Source organism: Eriocheir sinensis, unplaced genomic scaffold (genome assembly GCF_024679095.1).
Source record: "Eriocheir sinensis breed Jianghai 21 unplaced genomic scaffold, ASM2467909v1 Scaffold144, whole genome shotgun sequence".
NCBI classification, from domain to species: Eukaryota; Metazoa; Arthropoda; class Malacostraca; order Decapoda; family Varunidae; genus Eriocheir; species Eriocheir sinensis.
This window is the reverse complement of record NW_026110784.1, coordinates 135,001-143,147: the sequence shown is the minus strand read 5'-3', so window position 1 is coordinate 143,147 and position 8,147 is coordinate 135,001. Positions and strand designations below refer to the sequence as shown.

Here is an 8,147-nt window from a genome sequence, read left to right as displayed (position 1 = left end):
AACAGCGAAGAAGACGAATGAGAAAGAGAAGGAGAAAAAAAGATGAAGAACAGCGAAGAAGATGAAGAAGAAGAAGAAGGAGAAGGAGGAGGATGAGGAGGAGGAGGAGGAGGAGGAAAATAAGATAAAAGAGGAGGAAAAAAAATGAACAGCGAAGAAGAAGAATGAGGAGGAGAAAATAGTAAGTAGAAGCAAGAATTATAGTAACAGTAGGAAAAAGGAGAAGGAGGAGAGAGAATTAGAAGAAGAAGAAGAAGAAGAAGAACCTTCGGCTCGGCAGTTCCCGCTTGGCGTCCCGTTGCTCGTGCCGGTGTGATCCCGCGAATCATTTTTGTTCATTTTACTGTAAATACGCGGTGCCAGCGAGCCATGGCGCCACAGCAAGTATAACAAGTGCCAGAGATTACTTGGGTGCCATTCCTTTTCCGCGGGAAGGCTTAGAAAAGGAGGTAAATGCGTATTGTGGGGAGGAAGGGAAGATGGCGGGGGAAGGGAAGATCTTAACCCGATGTGCCAACGTTATTTTTCGTGTTTTCGTGCGATTTACGTGTATCCCAAAGTGCCGAGTGCGAGGAAAGGAAAGCAAAGGTGCCAGTGATCTCATAGTGGCAATCCTAGCGTGTGGAAAAGCATATAAAAGGCTGGAAATAAGAGAAAAGTGAAAGGGGGAATGGCGGGAGTGAGTGTTAATGGTGGATTTTTCAATTTACCTCGAATTACGTGTTTGCCGGAGCGTGACGGTGCAGGGAAGGTGCCGGTGACCAAGTGGTGCTGGACGTGGTGATGGAGAGAGTTAAGAAAGTAAAAGAGAAGAAGGTGAGAAAAGGCTTAGAAATGTTTGTGTGCGTGTGTGCGTGCGTGTGTCTTCGCGGCTACGTAATTATATAGGGTAAGATTGATCAAGTCCATGTTATCACCAAGTTTGTTATCGCAAGAACAGGAAGAACAACAAGATAAAGAATTACAGCATCTACGTCAAGGCTTGGGTGAGTGCTATTATTGTCATTATTATTATTATTATTATTATTATTATTATTATTATTATTATTATTATTATTATTATTATTATTATTATTATTATTATTATTATTATTATTATCATTATTATTATTATTACTACCCTCTCCCCTCCCACGCCCCTTTGATACACCTCTCCCCTCTCACGCCCCACTCACACATCTCTCCTCTCTCACTCCTCACCCACACCCTCACCCTCACCCTCACCTCTCCAATCTCACGCCCCACCCACACATCTCTCCCCTCTCACGCCCCACCCACACATCTCTCCCCTCTCACGCCCCACCCACACACCTCTCCCCTCTCACGCCCCACTCACACATCTCTCCTCTCTCACTCCTCACCCACACCCTCACCCTCACCCTCACCCTCACCTCTCCAATCTCACGCCCCAACCACACATCTCTCCCCTCTCACGCCCCTTTGATACACCTCTCCCCTCTCACGCCCCACCCACACATCTCTCCCCTCTCACGCCCCTTTGATACACCTCTCCCCTCTCACGCCCCACCCACACACCTCTCCCCTCTCACGCCCCACCCACACATCTCTCCCCTCTCACGCCCCACCCACACATCTCTCCCCTCTCACGCCCCTTTGATACACCTCTCCCCTCTCACGCCCCACCCACACACCTCTCCCCTCTCACGCCCCTTTGATACACCTCTCCTCTTACGCCCCACCCACACATCTCTCCTCTCACACCCCACCCACATCTCTCCCTCTCACGCCCCTTTGATACACCCTCTCCCTCTCACGCCCCACCCACATCTCTCCCTCTCACGCCCCACCCACACCTCTCCCTCTCACGCCCCACCCACACCTCTCCTCCTCACGCTCCACCCACACCTCTCCCCTCTCACGCGCCACCCACCTCTCCCCTCTCACGCCCCACCCACACACCTCTCCCCTCTCACGCCCCACCCACACACCTCTCACCTCTCACGCCCCACCCACACATCTCTCCCCTCACACACCCCTCTGACACACCTCTCCCCTCTCACGCCCCACCCACACACCTCTCCCCTCTCACGCCCCACCCACACATCTCTCCCCTCTCACGCCCCACCCACATCTCTCCCTCTCACCCCACCCACATCTCTCCCCTCTCACGCCCCTTTGATACACCTCTCCCCTATCACGCCCCACACAACCACCTCTCCCCTCTCACGCCCCACCCACACCTCTCCCCTCTCACGCCCCACCCACACACCTCTCCCCTCTCACGCCCCACACACACACCTCTCCCCTCTCACGCCCCACCCACACACCTCTCCCCTCTCACGCCCCAACCACACACCTCTCCCCTCTCACGCCCCACCCACACACCTCTCACCTCTCACGCCCCACCCACACATCTCTCCCCTCACACACCCCTTGATACACCTCTCCTCTCCCTCTCGCCCCACCCACACACCTCTCCTCTCACGCCACACCCACACATCTCCCCTCTCACGCCCCACCCACCTCTCCCTTTCACGCCCCACCCACATCTCTCCCCTCTCACGCCCCACCCACACCTCTCATCTCTCACGCCCCTTAATACACCCTCTCCCCTCTCACATCACCCACACCTCTCCCCTCTCACGACCCTTTGATACACCTCTCTCCTCTCACGCCCCACCCACACACCTCTCCCCTCTCACGCCCCTTTGATACACCTCTCCCCTCTTACGTCCCACCCACACACCTCTCCCCTCTCACGCCCCAAACACACATCTCTCCCCTCTCACGACCCACCCACACACCTCTCCCCTCTCACGCCCCTTTGATACACCTCTCCCCTTTCACGCCCCACCCACACACCTCTCCCCTCTCACGCCCCTTTGATACACCTCTCCCCTCTGACGGCCCTCCCACACACTTCTCCTCTCTCACGCCCCTTTGATACACCTCTCCCCTCTCACGTCCCACCCACACACCTCTCTCCTCTCACGCCAACCCACACATCTCTCCCCTCTCACGCCCCTTTGATACACCTCTCCCCTCTCACGCCCCACCCACACATCTCTCCCTATCATGCCCCACCCACCTCCTCCCCTCTCACGCCACCCACACCTCTCCTCTCACGCTCCACCCACCTCTCCCCTCTTACGCGCCACCCACACACCTCTCCCCTCTCAGGCGGCACCCACACCTCTCCCCTCTCACGCCCCAACCACACACCTCTCCCTTCTCACGCCCCAAACACACACCTCTCCCCTCTCACGCCCCACCCACACATCTCTCCCCTCCTACGCCCCTTTGATACACCTCTCCCCTCTCATGCCCCACCCACACACCTCTCCCCTCTCACGCCCCACCCACACACCACTCCCCACTCACGCCCCACCCACACCTCTCCGCTCTCACACCCCACCCACACATCTCTCCCCTCTCACGCCCCACCCACACACCTCTCCCCTCTCACGCCCCTTTGATACCCCTCTCCCCTCTCACGCCCCACCCACACACCTCTCCCCTCTCACGCCCCTTTGATACACCTCTCTCCTCTCACGCCCCACCCACACACCTCTCCCCTCTCACGCCCCTTTGATACACCTCTCCCCTCTCACGTCCCACCCACACACCTCTCCCCTCTCACGCCCCACCCACACATCTCTCCCCTCTCACGCCCCACCCACACACCTCTCCCCTCTCACGCCCCACCCACACATCTCTCCCCTCTCACGCCCCTTTGATACACCTCTCCCCTCTCACGCCCCACCCACACAACTCTCCCCTCTCACGCCCCCACCACACAACTCTCACCTCTCACGCCCCACCCACACATCTCTCCCGTCTCACGCCCCACCCACACACCTCTCTCCTCTCACGCCCCACCCACACACCTCTCCCCTCTCACGCCCCTTTGATACACCTCTCCCCTCTCACGCCCCACCCACACACCTCTCCCCTCTCACGCCCCTTTGATACACCTCTCCCCTCTCACGCCCCACCCACACATCTCTCCTCTCTCACGCCCCACCCACACACCTATCCTCTCTCACGCCCCACCCACACCTCTCCCCTCTCACGCCCCACCCACACATCTCTCCCCTCTCACGCTCCTTTGATACACCTCTCCCCTCTCACGCCCCACCCACACACCTCTCCCCTCTCACGCCCCTTTGATACACCTCTCCCCTCTCACGCCCCACCCACACACCTCTCACCTCTCACGCCCCTCGGACACACCTCTCCCCTCTCACGCCCCACCCACACACCTCTCCCCTCTCACGCCCCACCCGCACATCTCTCTCCTCTCACGCCCCACCCACACACCTCTTCCTTCTCACGCCCCTCTGATACACCTCTCCCCTCTCACGCCCCACCCACACACCTCTCCCTCTCACGCCCCTTTGATACACCTCTCCCCTCACGTCCCACCCACACACCTCTCCCCTCTCCCTTTGATACACCTCTCCCCTCTCACGCCCCACCCACACCTCTCCCTCTCACGCCCCACACACCTCTCCCCTCTCACGCCCCACCCACACACCTCTCCCTTCTCACGCCCCTTTGATACACCTCTCCCCTCTCACGCCCCACCCACACATCTCCCTCACACGCCCCTTTGATACCCCTCTCCCTCTCACGCCCCACCCACACCTCTCCCCTCTCACGCCCCTTTGATACACCTCTCCCCTCTCACGCTCCACCCACACACCTCTCCCCCCTCACGCTCCAACCACATATCTCTTCCCTCTCACGTCCCTTTGAAACACCTCTACCCTCTCACGCCCCACCCACACACCTCTCCCCTCTCACGCCCCACCCACACATCTCTCCCCTCTCACGCCCCACCCACACCACTCCTCTCACGCCCCACCCACACACCTCTCCCCTCTCACGCCCCACCCACACACCTCTCCCCTCTCACGCCCCACCCACACACCTCTCCCCTCTCACGCCCCACCCACACACCTCTCCCCTCTCACGCCCCTTTGATACACCTCTCCCCTCTCACGCCCCACCCACACACCTCTCCCCTCTCACGCCCCTTTGATACACCTCTCTCCTCTCACGCCCCACCCACACACCTCTCCCCTCTCACGCCCCTTTGATACACCTCTCCCCTCTCACGTCCCACCCACACACCTCTCCCCTCTCACGCCCCACCCTTACACCTCTCCCCTCTGACGCCCCTTTCATACACCTCTCCCCTCTCACGCCCCACCCACACACCTCTCCCCTCTCACGCCCCTTTGATACACCTCTCCCCTCTCACGCCCCACTTACACACCTCTCCCCTCTCACGTCCCACCCACACACCTCTCCCCTCTCATGCCCCACCCATACATCTCTCCCCTCTCACGCCCCATTGATACACCTCTCCCCTCTCACGCCCCACCCACACCTCTCCCCTCTCACGCCCCTTTGATATACCTCTCCCCTCTCACGCCCCACCCACACCTCTCCCGTCCCACGCCCCTTTGATACACCTCTCCCCTCTAACACCCCACCCACACATCTCTCACCTCTCACGCCCCTTTGATACACCTCTCCCCTCTCACGCCCCACCCACACACCTCTCCCCTCTCACGCCCCACCCACACATCTCTCCCCTCTCACGCCCCTTTGATACACCTTTCCCCTCTCACGCCCCACCCACACACCTTTCCTCTCTCACGCCTCACCCACACACCTCTCCCCTCTCACGCCCCACCCACACACCTCTCCCCTCTCACGCCCCACTCACACACCTCTCCCCTCTCACGCCCCACCCGCACACCTCTCCCCTCCCAAGCTCCTTTGATACACCTCTTCCCTCTCACGCCCCAGCCACACACCTCTCCTCTCACGCCCCACCCACACACCTCTCCCCTCTCACGCCCCACTCACACACCTCTCCCCTCTCACGCCCCACCCGCACACCTCTCCCCTCCCACGCTCCTTTGATACACCTCTCCCCTCTCACGCCCCACCCACACACCTCTCCCCTCTCACGCCCCACTCACACACCTCTCCCCTCTCACGCCCAACCCGAACACCTCTCCCCTCCCACGCTCCTTTGATACACCTCTCCCCTCTCACGCCCCACCCACACACCTCTCTCCTCTCACGCCCCACCCACACATCTCTCCCCTCTCACGCCCCTTTGATACACCTCTTCCCTCTCACGCCCCACCCACACACCTCTACCCACTCACCCCCCACCCACATCTCTCCCCTCTCACGCCCCACCCACACCTCTCCCTCTCACGCCCACCCACATCTCTCTCCCCTCTCACACCCCACCCACACACCTCTCCACGCCCCTTTGATACACCTCTCCCCTCTCACGCCCCACCCACACATCTCTCCCGTCTCACGCCCCACCCACACCTCTCACGCCCCTTTGATACACCTCTCCCCTCTCACGCCCCTCACACACACCTCTCCCCTCTCACGCCCCACACACACACCTCTCCCCTCTCACGCCCCTTTGATACACCTCTCCCCTCTCACGCCCCACCCACACATCTCTCCCCTCTCACGCCCCACCCAAACACCTCTCCCCTCTCACGCCCCTTTGATACACCTCTCCCCTCTCACGCCCCACCCACACATCTCTCCCCTCTCACGCCCCTTTGATACACCTCTCCCCTCTCACGCCCCACCCACACACCTCTCCCCTCTCACGCCCCTTTGATACACCTCTCCCCTCTCACGTCCCACCCACACACCTCTCCCCTCTCACGCCCCAAACACACATCTCTCTGATTGGCTGGGTGGAGGGAGGGTGATGTTAGCTACGGGAGCTGATTGGCTGGGTGGAAGGAGGGTGATGTTAGCTACGGGAGCTGATTGGCTGGGTGGAGGGAGGGTGATGTTAGCTACGGGAGCTGATTGGCTGGGTGGAGGGAGGGTGATGTTAGCTACGGGAGCTGATTGGCTGGGTGGAGGGAGGGTGATGTTAGCTGATTGGCTGGGTGGAGGGAAAGAGATGTTAGCTACGGGAGCTGATTGGCTGGGTGGAAGGAGGGTGATGTTAGCTACGGGAGCTGATTGGCTGGGTGGAAGGAGGGTGATGTTAGCTACGGGAGCTGATTGGCTGGGTGGAGGGAGGGTGATGTTAGCTACGGGAGCTGATTGGCTGGGTGGAAGGAGGGTGATGTTAGCTACGGGAGCTGATTGGCTGGGTGGAAGGAGGGTGATGTTAGCTAAGGGAGATGCTTGGCTGAGGGGAAGGAGGGTGATGTTAGCTACAGGGGCTGATTGGCTGGGTGGAGGGAGGTGATGTTAGCTACAGGGCTGATTGGCTGGGTGGAGGAGAGATGTTAGCTACAGGAGCTGATTGGCTGGGTGGAAGGAGGGTGATGTTAGCTACAGGGCTGATTGGCTGGGTGGAGGAAGAGATGTTAGCTACAGGAGCTGATTGGCTGGGTGGAGGAGGTGATGTTAGCTACGGGAGCTGATTGGCTGGGTGGAGGGATGGTGATGTTAGCTACGGGAGCTGATTGGCTGGGTGGAGGGAGGGTGATGTTAGCTACAGGGCTGATTGGCTGGGTGGAAGGAGGGTGATGTTAGCTACGGGAGCTGATTGGCTGGGTGGAAGGAGGGTGATGTTAGCTACGGGAGCTGATTGGCTGGGTGGAGGGAGGGTGATGTTAGCTACGGGAGCTGATTGGCTGGGTGGAAGGAGGGTGATGTTAGCTGATTGGCTGGGTGGAGGGAAAGAGATGTTAGCTACGGGAGCTGATTGGCTGGGTGGAGGGAGGTGATGTTAGCTACAGGAGCTGATTGGCTGGGTGGAGGGAGGGTGATGTTAGCTACAGGGCTGATTGGCTGGGTGGAGGGAGGGTGATGTTAGCTGATTGGCTGGGTGGAGGGAAAGAGATGTTAGCTACGGGAGCTGATTGGCTGGGTGGAAGGAGGGTGATGTTAGCTACGGGAGCTGATTGGCTGGGTGGAAGGAGGGTGATGTTAGCTACGGGAGCTGATTGGCTGGGTGGAAGGAGGGTGATGTTAGCTACCGGAGCTGATTGGCTGGGAGGAGGAGAGATGTTAGCTACAGGGCTGATTGGCTGGGTGGAGGGAGGTGATGTTAGCTACAGGAGCTGATTGGCTGGGTGGAGGGAGGGTGATGTTAGCTACAGGAGCTGATTGGCTGGGTGGAGGGAGGTGATGTTAGCTACAGGAGCTGATTGGCTGGGTGGAGGAGGTGA

General features: G+C 59.4%; 1 long non-coding RNA gene across 1 annotated transcript in view; it reads left to right on the top strand.

Annotated features, from left to right (window-relative positions):
* Positions 1-300: 300 nt before the first annotated feature.
* LOC126990070 (uncharacterized) overlaps positions 301-8,147 on the top strand; it is a 50,515-nt gene continuing 42,668 nt past the window's right edge. Inside the window, exon 1 of the long non-coding RNA XR_007743982.1 lies at positions 301-986. This is a non-coding gene — a long non-coding RNA (uncharacterized LOC126990070). The remainder of the gene's footprint in view (positions 987-8,147) is intronic.